The following is an 18,369-nucleotide window of genomic DNA, read 5'->3' as shown; positions in this document are numbered from 1 at the left end:
GCTTGGAGAGATGGAAGAGCTTGTACCTCTGCTAGGATTGTTGGTTGGGCTGCTTTTCCCTGGACTTACTGCTTGAGACAAATCCACTCTGGCTAGCTTAATCAGGTTGCAGCTGTCCATATTCCTTACTGATGGAATAATCTAGGCTTTGATACCCCACACATACCCAAATGAATGGCAGTCATTTTGGTTAGAGCAGGGACTTTTCTCTGAAATGCAGGCAAGAATTCAAATTCCTGTGCTTCATTCTTAAAATAGCATTAACCTGCTGAGTCATCCCACTCCCCACACTACACAGTGTTCCTGCCTCCATTCTCTGCCTTGCTCACCTCCAAAGTTGGGCACATGGGATGCTTCCCCTGCTGGTCCTTCTCAGCTCAAATGAAACAACGTATATAAAATCCCTAGCTCAGTGCCTGGCACACATGCCCGCAACAAATGGGATTTATCTGTCTTGAGTCAGATGTTTTAAAGCAGCCTCAGCAAATCAGAATCTTCTTTGACAAGCTTTAATAAACTTTAGAAAAGCTTTAACAAACACATGTGAGTTTAACTTCAGGAGCCCCATGACCTACAGGGTAAAGAAACTCAAGCAGTTATTACATGGTGTTCAAGGTCCTAACTCCTGCCTACATATCTGGACTCCTCCTGGGTCCCTAGATAATGTCCTTTCCCCAGCTTCCACTCAATAGGGTTTTCATCTCCTCTGCTTAGGGTTCATCTGATTGTAGCCACTGAGTTTGCCTTCTCCTCTGAAGGGGAGGCTTGCATCTTATTTACCTTTGACTCCTTGGTAACCCTGCACAGAGCAGTACTCAGTGAATTATAACTGAATGAATAAATGAGTTTCCAGTCAATGCCCAGGAGTCTATTCACATAGAGGTCTTAGCTTTTCCCTGAAAATGGATGAGCATTTTCATGCTTCAGGAGTTTTGCACCTGCTATTTCTTTTATTCAGAATTCTTTCCCTCCATTTTTGGCTATAGGACTCCTCATCCACACACACCTCCTCAAACATCACCTCTTCCAATTCCCTCAGTTGCTTATTCTCTTAAAGCATCTGATACTTAACTCTACTATGGCATATGACTCACTATTTATTATTATGATCACTTGTCTACATGTTTCTTTTCCCTGAAGTCTGATTTCTTAAAGGCATTTAGTCATTTTTTTCCTGTCAGTTGTATTCAGTAAAATTCCTGGCTTATAGTAGATATTGAGAATTTTGTGAACTAGTTACAATTTTGAATGTACACAGAATTGTGACTTTGAGTTGTTGCCCATCCTTACCCCCATAATGAGCTTATGACATCAGGTACTGAGAAGGTAAATGAAAGAAAATGAGTCTAATTTAACTGGTGCCTTCTATGGACCAGTCATTATCATTGTCCATGCTATTAGTATTTAAGTGATTGGTTTAAATTGAGGTATCAGTCCCTTTGTCACAGTCATTGGGATGACTGTTGACACACAATGCATCCGTGGTTCTAAGAGCCTTGGAGGACCCCAGTGACTGTTTGCATTGGGACCCTCCACACCCTACCTCCCAATAAAGACATGAGAGTTTGACCCAAGCAGGCTGAATCAGATTCTCTCTAACAGAAATATGAACTTTGAAATGGATTGCTGAAGAGCCTGGGAGTTGTTGGAGCTGAGTCACATTTGTGGCAGTCCTCCAAGGTGAAAGGCCATGAAGAATTCTGAGACACCAGAACTGCCTTGGGTTCTCCTATCTCAGTAGTTCAGCATTTCCTTTGATTCTCTGAGACACCCCCAGCATCCTTCCAATAAATTTCCCTTTAGCTTAAGCTAGACAATATCCATTTCAGATGCTTATAAGTTAAAAAAAATCAGAACCAATACAGTCCAGATCCAAAAAAAGAGTTTCCTGTTTGGTCTCTGAATTGGTTAAGATTTGCATCAGATGTAAGTGACAGAAAACCAAATATAAGATTACAAGTTGGTTTTTCTCTCAAATGAACATAGGCAACTAGAACTAATTACCTGATCATCCAAGTTCCCTCTCTCATGTTCTGCCAATCTCAGGATAGAGCTTTCATCTCATGACCAAGATGGCTGCTCAAATTCCAGTCACCAGTCCAGCATATAGGAAGGAGAAGGACATGCCCCATCTTCTAAAGATGTGCCCCTCGAAGCTGATCACACTGTTTCTAATTCTGTTCCACTGGCCAAAGTGTAGTTACGTAATTCCCACATGCCATCTATTTGATCCTCCAGGCCCACTGCCTGTTCCTCTTCATCTGCTCTCTGCCATGGGTGAGGCGTGGCCTGTGGGCACCTCATCGGTGAGAGGTGGTAATCCTTGGGTTTTATGGCCCTAGTTCAGACAATAGGGGCTCTTATGTTATGGAGTTGCTAGGTCCAACTCTTTGTGACCCCAGAGACTGTAACCCGCTAGGCTCCTCTGTCCATGGGATTTTCCAGGCAAGAATACTGAAGCGGTTGTCATTTCCTTCTCCAAGGGCTGTAGCAAGAGATCAAAAAACAAACAAACAAACAAACAAACACGAGATCAGGCATTTATTTCTCTGGATCCCTCCCTTCAAGGTTGCACTGGGTAGGCTCTATACTTTAACTGAGGGTTACTTATCCTTGAAAAATGATTGATTTTACCTGTTTCTCTCTTTTTCTAGTCTCTAGTGACTGCTCCCTCCCTTCATCCCATTAGGCCCTGAGGGAGATAACAGCCTAGTTGCTCTGAGCACTGGATTACTGCATTATACTGATAGTTCCTCCACACCCAATCTTAGTAAATAGGCCTTTTATAAATAAAATCTCTTTGACTTATCCCATTTTGAGTATGTCATCTGTTTTCTGTTGGGATTTTGACACACCTACCTAACTACAAGGTTTTCATTATGGGACAGGCACTTACCTAAAAATTAACAGTTCTATTACCAAAATAGGAGAGGAGAACCCATATAGCAAAACAGCAAGCAGTCTTTGCCATGGTCCCAACAGTTTTTCTTCATCAGCTCTTCAGTTCAGTTCAGTCGCTCACTCGTGTCCGACTCTTTGCAACCTCATGAATCACAGCACGCCAGGCCTCCCTATCCATCACCATCTCCCGGAGTTCACTAAAACTCATGTCCATCGAGTCGGTGATGCCATCCAGCCATCTCATCCTCTGTCGTCCCCTTCTCCTCCTGCCCCCAATCCCTCCCAGCCTCAGGGTCTTTTCCAATGAGTCAACTCTTTGCATGAGGTGGCCAAAGTACTGGAGTTTCAGCTTCAGCATCACTCCTTCCAATGAACACCCAGGACGGTTGAACCTCTATCCTTCAGTATTGATCTCCATAGTGCAAGGAAATCAACATCTTTCTTACCCAATACAATCTTGCAAGACTATATCTATATCTATACATAGGGGAGTTATAATTATTAATAAGTTATCAACATATTTGACCTATGAAGGATAGTAAAATTGACACATGTTGAGTGAATGTATCAATGAAATGATAAATCTATGCTTTTAATTATTTGGTGACAAAATTGCCATATTGTACCACATGGTGCCTGACTGCCTTCTACTGCTGACTTCCAAGTATTATTTTGCCAGCTCCATGTCATAATTTTCCATGAGTCATAGAAATAAATATGGGAAGTCCCATAGAAAAATTAGATAGACTCGATAAGTTACCCAGCCTGGTAGTCCAAGCAGAACCAGGAGAGCAGCCAGGAGTACTGGCTCACAGATTCTGTTAGCAGAGGCAGGAGATGAAAGGCAGCTTAGCAGACAGGAAACAATTTCAAATACCCAAAGGAAGTACACAGGCCCAGGTAACCTGAAGGCCAGAATCACACACGTGGCAAAACAATATCAATTCAGACAGAAACAAAGAAATCTGCTATCCCTTATTAGAAAACTTGAGTCATCCTAGCGAAACTCCAAGTACTGTCTATGGCTTCGGCCTCTTTCCTACTCCCCAAATCTGGCCAGTCTTCAGGCTCAGTTGTTTACAGCTTATAAATACCTCTCACTCATCTACTATCTCAGTTCCCGTTTCTAATAACAGCTCAGGTCCAAAGCTGCTGCTGCTAAGTCACTTCAGTCGTGTCCAACTCTGTGTGACCCCGTAGACTGTCCATAGGTCCAAAGCATCTTTTGCCTAAATTAATGCTAAGTCTCCCTGATGGATTATTGTTTCCTCCATATATCCCTGTTTTCAAAACTGCAGCCCATGATATTCAAAAAGAAATTAGACCATGTTATTCACCTGGATAAACTATTCAATAGTTCCTCAGTTCTCCTAGAATAGAATTAAGTCTTAAAATAATACCTTATATTACTCAGCTCCTTCATCTCTTTTTAGCTTCATCTCACTCCGCTCTTATTCTTTCCACGTGACACTTCATCTACTCTGAAATATATATAATTCCCTAAAGAAATTAAATATAGTTTTGCATGTGTGTGCTTTAACCTTAATTCCTCCCACTTTCTTCATCTGACACATTCTTACTCATCCATCAAGACTCCACTCCTAAGACATTATCTCCTGTAGACAGCCATCTTTTTTTTTTTAATTTTCCATATGTCAAAATTTAATCCATTGAAAACATTGTCCTTTATCCTTTTATTTTAAAGGATGAGATGTCTTTAGTTTTATGAAATAATGGTCATAATAAATAGCATGGATTTGTATATGTAATGTCTTGACTTGACAGCTTCAAGTTACCTCTCAAATATGGGAAGTGTCACAACAGGTTCAAAGACACAAAGGTATAGACACTGCATCTTGATACTCCCACCCCCACTCAAGTTGGACAGCTTTCCATCCTTTGTGTTCTCATAACCCCTGGGATTCTCTCTCCTATATTACTTATCATAATGTATTGTTATTTCCATGCTGTCTATTTCTCCCTAGCCTATGAGGACAAAGGCTATATCTCATTCATCCTGTTAGCTTAACACAGTGGCTTAGCACAGTGACAAAGACTGTGCTCAAAACAGATTTATGAAATAAATGAATGGAGGAGCAAGGCCAGTTGTGTGTGGAGTGGAATTAAGTTGGATTATCACTTTCCTAGTCTTAGACACCATACTTCCTTTAATGAATATATCTTAGACATCGCTCTTTGTACATGTTTCATTTTGCTATTGTAACATGATTATCCCTGCTTCCAGTCTTGAGGTTTACCCTTTTCTCTAAATGTACAAATAAAAGTATAATAGTTGAACTTCCATTTCAGGCCATGGTGGGATGATAGGGTCCAGACATATTTTCCCACTATAAACAATAAGGAAACTGGAAAAAATTATATGAAACAACTGTTTTCAGATATTGAACAACAGACAGTATGTATTATGATTCCCAAGAAAAGGAAACAAGTGAGGTAAGCCCTTGACTTTCTGCTTGGAATCACATTCTGGATCTCACTGCAGAAAAGGGAATCCTAAGCAGAGCACCACAGTCTAAGTAAGTTGAGAGGACAGATATCGAAGATCTTGGAGGTTGAGGTGACTCAAAATTGTGGAGCAGACTTTCAGAAAAAAGAGAGCAACATAGAGAAAGTACTTCAGAGTCTTTGCTAAATACTCATACATGTATGCCTAAGGCATAACTCCATGAGGCCAGGCAGTAGGTGACTGGGGAGCTATAGGCTGAGCAGGTCACAGAAGTCACAGAGTCAGGAGACTCCAACCACTATAAGCAGAGAGATCACCTGGGACATTCAGTAGAGACCAGAGAGGTGTCATGCCTTAGTAGAATGTTACTGTCTCTAGAGTTAAGACTTCTCTAGACTTGCTCTAAAACATCTTGGAAAGAAGCCTGGAAGGGATCAGGCTGATCAGCAAGTTATTTTCCCTGCTAGAACAAAGCTCAACACTCTTTAAAGGATAACCACAAAATCCAGACACTCAGCATAAAGCACAATGGTCATTATCCACTAATATGTGGATATGTCAATACTTGGTATGTCAAGAAGTAGCCAGATGTTATCTATAATCAGGAAAAAAACAGTCAATAGAAACAGACTCAAAGTATACAGATGATAGACTTTCAGAGAAGGACTTTAAACAGCTCTCAAGTTATATGGACTTATTCAAAGGTAAGCATGAATTTGGTGAGAAGAGAAATGGAAGACTTTTAAAAAGACAAAATGAAACTTCTAGAGATTAAAAAAGTATATGCTAATAACTTCTCTAGAAAGATTAGGAGTGTATTATATACTGAAGAAGAAAATATTAATAAATTGAAGATATGGTAGTAGAAGGGATACAAATGAATTTCATAGAAGAAAATAATTGAAAAACATAACCAACCGTGTCTTAGTGACATTTAAGACAGTTTTGAAGTGGTTTAAGAGAATAACAAAAGGAGAGGCTAGGGCAAATGGAAGCAGAAGAATATTTTAAAATGTAATAATTAAAAATTTCCAAATTTGATCAAAAATATAAGTTTAATGAGCCTCAATCAAGATAACAAAGATAACTCCACCAGGGCACATTATAACCAAGTTTTGGAAAACAAGCGGTAATGAGAAAAATCGTCAAACTAACCAAAGGAAAAAAAAGACACATTATGTATAGAGGAACAAAGATTAAAAAAAAAAAAGATTATAGACTTCTTATCTGAAACTATGTAAGAAGAGAACAGGACACTATAGTTAAAGTGCTGAATCACAGAAGATGGAAAAGCAAATGTTGACCTAAGATTTCATAGCCAATGAAAACTGTCTTCAGAAATGAAGATGACATAAAGACTTTCAGTCAAATATGAGCTGAGATCATTTCTTACCAGAAGAGCTGAACTATAATACTGAAGGATGTCCTTTAGACAGAAGAAAACTTTCAACAGCTGGAAACTTGGATGTAGAAAAGAAGGGAAGAATGCAAAGTATGGTAAATGTATGAGTGAATATGAAATACCTTTTATTTCTTAATTTCTTTAAAAATATTGGACTCTTCAAAGTAAAACAATAAAATGTATTTGAGGGTTGTAATATATGCAGAAATAAAATATAGGACAAAGAACAGGAGGGGGAAAGTGAAAGTATATTGTATTATAGTTTTTATATGTGAAGTGGTATAATATTATTTGAAGGTAGATTGTGATAATTTACAGAAACATAGTAAACACTATAGCAGGAGTTGGCAAACTCTTTCTATAAAGGATCAGGTAATACATAGTTTAGTCTTCTGGGTAAGAAGGCCACTGTCATGACTACTTAACTCTGATTTATAGCATAAAACTCACTAGCTACATAGACAGCTAAAGACAATACAAAAGTAAGTGAGAATGTGTTCCAATCAAATTTTTTTAGTAGAAATAAATAGTGGGTCAGATTTGACTACAGGCTGTATTTTGCTAACCCCTGCCTAGAGCAACCATTGAAAATAAAATAAAATGGTAAACAAATAAGTTTATAATGGAGAGAAAGTGGAATAATCAATCAAAGGAAGGCATAAAAAGGTGAAGAATGGCCAAAGGACAGATGGGACAAATGGAAAACAAATAACAAGATGACAGAATGAAGCACAATTTTGCTAATTACAGTAAATGTAAGAAGTGGAAATACTTAAATTGGAAAGCAAATATTGCAAGACTAGATTTCCAGAAAAAAAAAACAACAAAAAAACAAAAATGCAAGTCTCAACAATAGACTATTAGAAACCTCTTTAACTATAAAAACATAGAGTAAAAGAGTGGGGAAAAAATACCATGAAAAAACCAGCCTTGAGAAATTTGGATTGTCTGTAATAATATCAGACAAAGTAGATTTCAGCAGAAACAATATGACCAGGGATATAGTGAGATGGTTCATGATAGAAGGGTCAATTCATCCGAAAGACACAATAATCTTAAATCCCTCTCCCAGATCTTTAAAATGCAGGAAGCAAAAACTGACAGAACAGAAAGGGGAAATAGACAAATCCACAGATTGTTAGTTATAAAGAAATGGATACATGTATATGTATGGCTGAGTTCCTTCCTTGTTCACCTATCACAACATTGTTAATTGGCTAGATCCCAATACAACAGAATAAAAAGTTGAAGAAATGAGCAGACTTCAAAATTGATATTGGTATTTATGGACCATTCTACCCAGAATGCACCTACTTTTCAAGTGCACATGGAACATTTAACAAAATCTACCATAGGAAAGAGGGGCTTTCCTCATGGCTGAGTTGGTAAAGAATCTGCCTGCAATGCAGGAGACCTGGGTTCAGTCCCTGGGTCAGGAAGATTCCCTGGAGAAGAAAATGGCAACCCACTCCAGTATTCCTTCCTAGAGAATCCCATGGACAAAGGAGCCTAGCAGGCTATAGTCCATGGGATTACAAGAGTCAGACATGACTTGGTGATGGAAAAACCACCACACCATATGCAGGGAAATAATACTTCTCTTTTTTCTCTGGCTGTGCTGTCTTCATTGCTGTGCAAGCTTTTCTCTAGCTGCAGGGAGGAGGGCCTGCTCTCTAGTTGTAGTGCTCAGGCTTCTCATCACAGTGGCTTATCCTGTTGCCGAGCACAGGCTTTAGGGAGCGAGGGTTTCAGCAGCTGCAGCCCATGGGCTTACAAGCTGCAGTTCCAGGGCCCTAGGGCACAGGCTCAACAGTCGTGGTGCACGGACTTAGGTGCTCCTCGCCGGTGGAATCTTCCCAGAGCAGCGATCTAACCCGTGACTCCTACTTTGGTAGGCAGATGCTTTACCACTGAGCCACCAAGGAAGCCCAGAAATAATACTTTTTAAAATATTGAAATTATATGAAGTATTTTCTTTGACCAAAATAAAAATATGTTAGAAATCATATTACCAGACATGTGTGGAATATTCTCCAGTATTTGGAAATTAAGTAACACAGTTCTCTATAACTCATGGGTCAGAAAATAATCACAACATGTACTAGAAAATATATTGTATTGAATGAAAATGACAACACACATCAAAGTTGGTGGAATGCAGTTAAGGGAGAAATTTATGGCTTTACATGCTTATGTTAGAAAACTAGGGATATCCAAAATCAGCTAGAAAAAGAAAATAACTTCAAACCTAAATATGGAGAAGTAAAGAAATAATAAAAAATAATGGCAATTACATGTAATAGAACAATCATCTTAGGGAAATAAATGAATCTAAAAGCTGTTCTTTCTTAAAACATAAATAAGTGGGCAAATCTCTAGTAGACTCATCAAATAAGAGATGAAGAAAGCAGAAATGATCAATAATAGGGATAAATGAGGGAATATTGTTATAATCACAAATTTAAAATCCTACAGAAATATAAAGAATAATAGGTAATATTTTAAGCAATCTTATACCAAAAATTTGACAATGTAAATAAAATGCAAAAGTTTCTTGGTTTCTTGAAATACTCAAATTGCCAAAATAATACTAGAAAAAAGAGAAAACATATAATGCCCTAAATCACCTACAGAATTTGAAACTGTTATTAAAACCTTTCCATTGATAAAAATAAAGACTTCCAAGATAGATTATATCAAACATTTAAGGGAGAAATAATATATTGTTCAGTCACCAAGCTGTGTCTGACTCTTCAAGACCCCATGGACGGCAGCAGGCTTCCCTGTCCCTCCTGTTTACCAAAACTTGCCCAAGTTCATGTCCACTGCATCGGTGGTGCCATCCAACCATCTTATCCTCTGTCACCCTTACCCTTATCCTCTGTCACCCTCTTCTCCTTCTGCCGTCAATCTTTCCCAGCATCAGGGTCTTTTCCAATGAGTTGGCTGTTTGCATCAGATGGCAGAAGAGTTGGAGCTTCAGCTCCAATAATAATAAATATGAAATAATATGAATCCTGCATAAATTGTTTCAGGAAACACTTCACAATTTACTTTATAAGGTTAGACTTATCTTGCAATCAAAACCAAATACTTTATAAGAATAAACTACACAAACTAATACCTTTCCTGAGGTTGATGTAAACAACCTTTTAAAAAACAGCAAATAAAATCCAGGAATACTTTAAAAAGGGTAATATACTGCATCCAGTTGGGGTTTATTCCAAGAATACAGAGATGGTTTAACATATAAGAATCAGTTAATATAACTTAACATATTGATAGTAAAAAGAAATTTTAATGGGTGGGAAAAAGCATTTGAAAAATTATATTCATTCATTATTTTTATGAAAAAGAAAGAAAATACTTCTCAACCTAAGAACAGAAGGGAACCTGCTTAACAACTTGATAAAAGCATCTATGAAAATCTTGCAACTAATATATGTTATGGTGAAAGAATACTTGCATTGTAAGATCAAGACAATTAACTCACAAACTTAAATCAGAAAATCAAAAAATTACTTGAAATGGATCATAGATCTAAATGTAAAAGCTAAAACTACACATTTGCAGAAGAAAACATGGAGCAAATATTTTCAGCCTCTCTGTTGGCAAATATTGTGACAGAACACAAACAGTATAAGGACAATTGGATGAACTAGACTTCATGAAAAATCAAAGCTACTATTCCAGAAACACCATCAAAAGACTAAAAAGCTACCCCGTAGACTGGGAAAATACATGTCATAGCTAATTCTGACAAAGGACAAGTATTTAGTGTATATAAGCAATTCTTAAAACATAACATGACAAAAAAATATTTTTAAGTGAGCAAAAGTCTAGAACACATTCTTTCCAAAAGAAGATATAAACGTGGCCAGTAAGTATGAGGAGATGCTCAATAGTATTAATCATTAGGGAAATATCAAATAAAATCACAATGAGACATTAAAATGTCCAAAACTTAGGCTGTAATATCAAGTATTGACAGGATGTGGATTAACTAAAATTTTTTGTGTTGCTGATGGTAACAAAGCCAGCACAACCACCCTGGGAAAAAACACTTTCTTATAAACATACACCTCTATGACTACCCTATGTGCATGCTAAGTTGCTTCAGTCATGTCTGACTCTGTGTGACGCTATGGACTGTAGCCCACCAGGCTTCTCTGTCCATGGGATTCTCCAAACAAGAATACTGGAGTGGGCTGCCATGCCTTCCTCCAGGGGATCTTTCTGACCCAGTGACTGAACTTGTGTCTCATGTCTCCTGTGTTGGCAGAAGGGTTCTATACCACTAGCACCACCTGGGAAGCCCCTATGGCTACCCCCAGTTCAGTTCAGTTCAGTCGCTCAGTCCTGTCCAACTCCCTGTGACCCCATGAATAGCAGCACGCCAGGCCTCCCTGTCCATCACCATCTCCCGGAGTTCACTCAGACTCATATCCATCGAGTCAGTGATGCCGTCCAGCCATCTCATCCTCGGTAGTCCCCTTCTCCTCCTGCCCCCAATCCCTCCCAGCATCAGAGTCTTTTCCAATGAGTCAACTCTTCTCATGAGGTGGCCAAAGTACTGGAGCTTCAGCTTCAGCATCAGTCCTTCCAAAGAACACCCAGGGCTGATCTCCTTTAGAATGGACTGGTTGGATCTCCTTGCAGTTTAAGGGACTCTCAAGAGTCTTCTCCAACACCACAGTTCAAAAGCATCAATTCTTCAGCGCTCAGCCTTCTTCACAGTCCGACACCATAGCAATTCCACTTCAAGTTGTTCACATAAGAAAAATCAAAATGTATGTCCACACAAAGACTTGTACACAAATGGTCGTAACAGTTTTTCTGATACTATCCCCAAACTGGGAACAACCCAAATGACCACCAACAGATGAATGCATCAACAGTCAAGCCATCAACCAATCAGTCTACTGAAAAATGCAACCACATGGAGGAACCTAAACTACCACTCTACACAAAAGGGTCTATACTATATGATTCTATTCATATGAAATTCTAGAAGAGCCAAAACTGATTTACAGTGACAAAAACTTGTTTAACTGTTTCTTACCACCAGAGATATGTGGGGGTTTATTAATAGAATGAGCAGAAGGAAATTTTTTAAGTGATGGTATTAGAGACCTTGGCTGTATACAGTTGTCAAAGTTGATTAAACAGTACAAATACAGTGGGAGTCTTTTATTATATGTAAACAATATCCCCTGGGCTTCCCTTGGTGGCTCAGTGTTAAAGAATCCACCTGCAGTTCAGGAGATGCAGAAGATTTGGGTTCAGTCGCTGCGTTGAGGAGATCCCCTGGAGAAGGAAATAGGATCCAGTATTCTTGTCTGGGAAATCCCACAGAGGAGCCTGGCGGGCTACAATCCATGGGGTCACGAAGAATCGGACCTGACTTAGTGACTAAACAACAAGTGATATCCCACAAACCCCAGGCTTCCAGCAGTCTTCTCAAACTTTCCAGAGGGAGGGCCCCTCAAGTTTCTGCAGATTGCCCTGTGAAGCCCTTCCTCTTTGTTCTATGAATTTCCCCTCCACCTCAGTTCTCACTCACTTTTCACTCTCAGGCTCTGTTTCCCATGGCTATTCAAGTTCTCTCTAGTTATTTCATTGGAAAACCCCAGCATGCTCCTCTCTCCTCATCTCCCAATGCACTAGCAACACAGAGCCATTTTGTGTAGAGCATTTTACTAAAGATTTGGTGATGAAGTAAGGAAGTCACATCACAAGAAAGGAGACAAGTAAAGCTAAATGTCAGACAGCATTCATCATCTGTCCCTTGAAGGCACTGACTCACTCTTGGCTACAGCCTCCTTCCATGGGGCCGGCCATGTTCTTTTCTCTCCCAAGTCCAAGCACTAAGATTTGGACAGGGGCTGACAATAGGAAAACCTCCAAGTCCTACTATGTTGTAAAAATTTTGAAAATGTAAATCTCGTTTTTTTTTTACCTCTCTCATCAAGATGAGTCGTGGCACCTGCCTTTGCCAAGTCCAAAAAGCCAATTAATTTCTGAAGCAAATGAGAATTTATTTTCTAACATGAAGTTTTCCTAGATTTGTGGGTTTCACCTGGTATGATCAGTAAAAATGCAGATGACAGTGTCCAGGCAGATCCACCAAATAGGAATTTCTTGGCCTAAACCTGGGAATCTGCATTTTAACCAGCACCGTCCCAGATCTCTCTGCTTTGATTTCTTAAGGCAGTTTAAAACAGAAAAAATTACCCTTGTTTTGTGATGAATAAATCTTCTCAATATGTCCCTTGATTTCAGTCAGGGGTCAGTCAGCCTTGATTTCAGTAGTTAATACTTGAATTGTACATACAGGAATGATTTCTCTCCCATTTTCCATCTTCACAGCCCACTTCTGGACCAATAGTCCAATGGAGGTGGGGGTAGAACCAGAAAAATGTTTCTGTGTCATTGGCCTTCCTCTGGTTCCTGATGGTATTTAAGGCTGGTGACCTGGGAAACATCTTAAAAGTCCATATATAAACTCTGTCTGTAGCTCCTTTAAATCACAAAGTAACTCCATATCACTGGTCTTAACCACAGATTACTGTGGGCTTCCCACACCACCAGGACGTTTTAGAGTAGCCTCTGAAAACTTGGATTACCCAATAGGATCTTTAGATCGGCAAGATCTAGTTGAAAGTGTTAGACAAAGTTCTGGAAAACTGTCTGGGCATGTGCTCTGTCTAGAGCCAAGAAGTGCTTTGGGGAAAACTTGACACAGCAAATGACAGAACTTTCCCTGAGTTCTCAGATGTTTCTCTACCAATTCTAGAAGTATGCCAAGAACTAAGTTTCATTTGGGGCACCTCTTATCAGCAAGCAAAGATCAAGTCTTAACAGCGAACATGTGGTTTGATGTGAATGAAGTTTTCAAAGCCCTGCATTTGCCTTTTCAAGAACTGATTACAGCATGATTCTATTCCCTGCTCCCCACTGCCCCTCCAGCCCCTGGCCCCCAGATCCTGCTGAGTTGCTTTGATCCCTTCGGGGTCTGTGAATGCAGAGAGTGAACCGTATGTGTGTTCAACTCTGTCTTTCATCGCAAGCCTTTCAGGGGCACATTGTTCCTCTGCTCATAAAAATTATGGTGTTCCTTGTGGTTCAGAGATCCACATGAGAAGTAAGCTTCCTTCTCATCTTTTAAGTATAAATACCACGTTTGTAGGACTTCCCTGATGTCTCAGTGGTAAAGAATCTGCCCACCAGTGCACATTCGATCCCTGGGTCAGGAAGATCCCCTGAAGAAGGAAATGGCAGCCCACTCCAGTACTCTTGCCTGGAAAAATGCCATGGACAAGAGGAGCTTGGCGGGCTACAGCATGGGGTTGCAAAAAGGTCAGACATGACTTGGTAGCTAAAACAGCAACTCCATTTGTACTTTCCTGTCGCAACTGTTGAGTCTCATTGAACGTATTTGAGGTGCTGGTTTTTACTAACCAAGAGGATGTTCCCTTATGAACTCCTGTGGATCATCAGAGCAGATACGATTTATTTTGTGCTTCTATGTTAATGCCACCTTTTGTGTTCATTATGGCCTTCTATCTGAATAGAATCTTATGGAAAATATTTTATGTTCACCGTCATTTTGTAGAGGAGACAGTGAGGTGAAGTTCTCAACTGCAGAGTGAGGGCCAGGAGGTGCATCTTCAAAGCTCTCATACCTGACTATACCGTGCAAAGATCTGCTCCATATTCACTACGAGCCAGGCACTGTGGTAGGTGCTGAGGATCCCTACCTCCAAGGGGCTTAGAGTGTATTTCACCTCTATCCTGGGAACTTGTGACTGTTTATATAACCAGTCTCTGTGGTGAAATGTTTCAACTTTTTCTGCCTTACTGCTGTTTATGAGGGCCAGTGTTGGAATTGATAAATCTTTTTCCAAGCCTTTGTTTATTTCATGAAGAGAGTGAGGATGATGCAGTTGAAAGGTATGAATACTCATTCAAGTACTTGACACATGTTACCAAATACCCCTCAGAAAGGGTGTAACGATTTACACTTCCATCAGCTTCAGCAGTTTCTGAGAATGGCCATTTCACCCCACCCTTGCCAACACTGAATATTCTCTCTCTCTCTTTTTAATCTCACGTATCTAATAGGCATCACACTCATAGCTCTGTAACCGCAAACTGTACTTGATTTTATTTAGAGAAAAATAGATGTCACTGACTCAGAATAGTTGAAGAATGACAATTTGTTGTTAAAACACGTCTCATTCCCCCATAATCAAATAGAAAAGCCCCATGCTTTCTTCTTGGGGCATATGGATATGATTATTAAGCTATCAATTATGTCTGAGAAGCACACAAAGTGCTTACTGATGTGTAAATCTCTCTGGGGAACAGCTCATCTGTGTTTCCACACCTTGTAACTAGGGAGCCTGGGAGTAATTGGCTTTTTTTTTTTTTTTTTTTCGGTGAATGAGTACTTGCCCATCCCTGAAGGACTCCAAAACTCTGCTGGAGGGACATTTGATCAGGCCCTTTTTAGAGGCTTCTTTGTACTGCTTCTCTTTATTAGATGTGCATGCTAAGTTGCGTCAGTTATCTCTGACTCTTCATGATCCTATGGACTGTAGCCCGCCAGGCTCCTCTGTCCATGGGATTCTCCAGAGAAGGATACTGGAGTGGGCTGCCATTTCCTTCTCCAATGCATGCATGCATGCTAAGTTGCTTCAGTCAACTGAAGGGGACGACAAAGGATGAGATGATTGGATGGGATCACCGACTCAACGGACACGAGTTTGAGCAAGCTCCAGGAGTTGGTGATGGACAGGGAAGCCTTGCATGCTGTAGTCCATGGAGGTCTCAAAAAGTTGGACATGACTGAGTGACTGAACTGAAGCTGAACATTATCTGATTTAACTTTCATGGTAATCTTCCTGAGATTTCATGGTAATCTTCTTAAAGAGATGGGAATACCAGATCACCTTACCTGCCTCCTGTGAAACCTACATCCAAGTCAAGAAGCAAATTAGAACCAGACATGGAACAATGGACTAGTTCCAAATTAGTCCAAAGCAGGGTGACAATATACAGATTTGGACTGCAGCCATGAAATTAAAAGACACTTGCTTCTTGGAAGGAAAGCTCTGACAACCCAAACAGCATATTAAAAATCAGAGACATTACTTTGCTGACAAAGGTCTGTCTAGTCAAAGCTATGGTTTTTCCAGTGGTCATGAATGGATGTGAGAGTTGGACTATAAAAAAGGCTAATCAATGACAAATTGATACCTTTGAACTATGGTGTTGGAGAGTCCCTTGGACTGCAAGGATATCAACCCAGTCAATTCAAAAGGAAATCAATCCTGAATATTCATTGGAAGGACTGATGCTGAAGTTGAAGCTCCAATACATTTTTTTAAAATATAAATTCATTTATTTTAATTGGAAGATAATTACTTTAGGGAGGGGGTTCAAGATGTGGAGGCTCCAATACTTCGGCCACCTGATGCAAAGAGCCAACTCATTAGAAAGGACCCTGATTCTGGGAAAGATTGAAGGCAGGAGAAGGGGAAAACAGAGGACAAGATGGTTGGATGGCATCACTGATTTGATGGACATGAGTTTGAGGAAGCTCCAGGAGATGGTGAAGGACAGGGAAACCTAGTGTACTTCAATCCCTGGGGTCACAAAGAGTCAGACACAACTGAGTGACTGAAGAACAACGATCTTCCTAAGAGGGGAAACTGAGGCTCAGAGAGTTTGGCACTTGTCTGAGGTCACAGAGCAAGTCAGTGGCCATGCTGGGCTTCATATCAGGCATGAGTGACTGCCCGAACTGAGAGCCTTCCATGCAGCTCAGCCCTGGGATGGAGGAGAGGAACTGTGCAGCATCTCTTGGCCTGCTGAGGCAGGTGAGGCATGGGACCCGCTGTCAGTGTTTGCAATTGTTCCTCGCCAGCAAATTCCTGATTATAGGTAATTGCATAAAACAGAGGAGATTTTTCCCTTGTAAGTAGATATTATAAATATAGGATATTAAATAACCCTGACTTCATCCCCAGCCAATCAGCCCTTGATGGTTTGCGTGCTGCATAGGTACAGCATGACTCAAAGGACCCTCAGGCAGTGGGTGGGTTAAAATCAATCAAACAATAATAATTTTCATAAGTGAGAACTCCCTGGCTTCCCAGTTGGCTGTTTGGTTATTCGTGAGTCACGAATTTCCTTTTGAGGATAATATTTACCATAGTGCATGGTTGGTTATAAGGAATACGTAATATCCACTATCTGATGGGAAACGTGTTATTAAAACATTACCTAATGATAGATTTACCTGATAAATAATCCCTAGGATTAAACAAAAAGGTTAGGGAGGAACTAGGGAGAGATCGAAGGGAACAGAAAAGTGAACAGGAATAAGCCCTGGTGCAGTGATAAATAGAAAAGGGTTTTGTCCAGAGGTGGGTGTCGAAATAATCCTGACTCTAATAATTAGAAGAGACAGAGAAAAAGACAGACACAAGGAGGATAGTGAGAATGAATGAACATTGGAAAAACTTAATAAGCGCCTTTAATTGTATTGTTAGAATATGCAAGCACTGGGCTAATTATCTTACATACATCCTCATTTTTACTCTCATGAAAATCCTGGGGTTCACTCTCACTACCATCCCCATTTCTCAGATTCAGTCCAGGATTGCAAAATGTTAAGAGCATAGACTCTGGAGAGAGAGTGTCTGAGTTTGCATCTTGGCTTCCTGTTTACCAGCTGTGAAACCTTTCTCTTTGCCTCAGTCTTCTCATCTGTGGAATGGAAATAATGGTACTTTCGCCCACCTTCTAGGGTTGTTTAGAGAACTAAGTAAGTGACTACATAAAGCACTTGTAAACTCAAATTCAGCTACTATTTCAAGCAGAAGAATCAGAGGTCAGAAGTTCAATCACTTGCCCAAGTTCACAAACTACAAAGTGGCAGAGGTGGGATTTGAATCCAGGTCTGTCTGACTCCAGCCCCCGTGTGCTCTTAACCATTCTTTGCTTGATGGGAACAATCATTGTGGGGACTGAAGAGACATAACCAAGTCTGTTTCCCTAAAACACATGATGCCAACACTCACCATTTGAGTCAAGCTACCCTAAATTTATGGACTATTGTATAAACATAGAGTACAATCTAGAAGCCACCCTAGAGATCATCTCTTTTGAAGATTCAGTTCAGTTCAGTTGCTCAGTTGTGTCCGACTCTTTGCGACCCCATGAATCGCAGCACGCCAGGCCTCCCTGTCCATCACCAACTCCTGGAGTTCACTCAGACTCACGTCCATCGAGTCCGTGATGCCATCCAGCCATCTCATCCTCTGTCATCCCCTTCTCCTCTTGCCCCCAAACCCCCCCAGCATCAGAGTCTTTTCCAATGAGTCAACTCTTCGCATGAGGTGGCCAAAGTACTAGAGTTTCAGCTTTAGCATCATTCCTTCCAAAGAAATCCCAGGGCTGATCTCCTTCAGAATGGACTGGTTGGATCTCCTTGCAGTCCAAGGGACTCTCAAGAGTCTTCTCCTTATAAGCTATCAAATCAGGGTCTCTTTTATTTTCCAGAGATGTCTTTTGTTTGGGCTGCAGTGTT

This window comes from Capra hircus, chromosome 3, assembly GCF_001704415.2.
Source record: "Capra hircus breed San Clemente chromosome 3, ASM170441v1, whole genome shotgun sequence".
Taxonomy (NCBI): domain Eukaryota; kingdom Metazoa; phylum Chordata; class Mammalia; order Artiodactyla; family Bovidae; genus Capra; species Capra hircus.
Note: the sequence above shows the minus strand (reverse complement) of the source record.